Genomic DNA, 1,264 nt, shown 5'->3' on the forward strand with positions numbered 1-1,264 from the left:
AGCAAAGTTGGAGAGCAGATCAAGATGTGCAACTTTTTTTTGGAGCCAATCAAGTTGCGTTTTGGATTTTGGAGAAAATGGAGGGGAAGATGCTCTATCTGATGGTGAACAATGACATCACTGGCAGCAGCCTGCCTGCTGGCACACCTAGACATTTTGCTCGCACCTCGTCTCACCATCTTAAGCCAGAGCCAGTTGCCGTCTTCCTCCTTTCCTCTCTCGGCTCTACTGCCGCCGAGCTCACCTCACCAGTCAAATTGGCCATAGCCATAGCGCCTCAGTCCAATCCCTCGCACTAGTAGATCCGCCTCATCATTGCACATGCACTGAGCCTGCTTTTGCCATCCCGCTCCGTCAGCATCGCTCCCAGCGACGGTTCTCACCACGGCCGCGCCGCCATGGCCACCACGAGCACCTCACTGTGGCCAGGCCACTCCACCTCTCTCGTCCTCCCGTTTGTTCCTTTCACTTCCTTTTATCATCATGTTTCTCATTGGCTCACCCATTTTTACAAACGAGCTCCAGACGCATGAGAATGTGGGCTCGTCGCCAGTTCACGTCATCGCCATCGCCCCCGACGCTAGTAGCATAGCCTCGTTGCTGGTATGTATTAACTTGTCACTTGTTTAGTAGCCACCTATTATAAAACTATATCTTCTAACATTACTTTACTAGGTTATCATCCCTAGTGATGATGCCTGAGATGCTTGTTGGTACTACATAGCATTACTACTAGAATAATACTAAGTAGTTCTTTATTAATTTATGTGACTAGAAAGAATATATAAATATATGAATGGAAAGGATCTGCAAGCGCACAAATAATTATACCATTGTAGCACTTCACCCAGGAGTATTTACCATAGGAAAGGTCTAGCACTTCACTCGGGCTAATTTATATTTTTACCACAGGAAAGGTCTAGCATGAACATGTATTGATAACTTATACTATTGATGGAGAAGTAAACCATAACCAATATTCTACTCATTATAGAGTAAGTCATAGGATAATATATATATATATAGATCATAAAAAATGATAAATCACTCAAAGTACTCCTTTCTATGACATTAGCATGGTCAGGTAGAATATTAGAGGAATAATTCCAAAGTTATTCTTAATTAGAAGTCAAAGCATATATTGATTAGTGTAATTACACCTAGTAGTCATGACTAAGATTATCTTTATATCTACACATAAGGGATATTACTAATTAAGATTAAGAACAGAGCTTGTTCTTCCTTTATAACCAGACCCTACTTG

Source organism: Miscanthus floridulus, chromosome 19 (genome assembly GCF_019320115.1).
Source record: "Miscanthus floridulus cultivar M001 chromosome 19, ASM1932011v1, whole genome shotgun sequence".
Classification (NCBI taxonomy): domain Eukaryota; kingdom Viridiplantae; phylum Streptophyta; class Magnoliopsida; order Poales; family Poaceae; genus Miscanthus; species Miscanthus floridulus.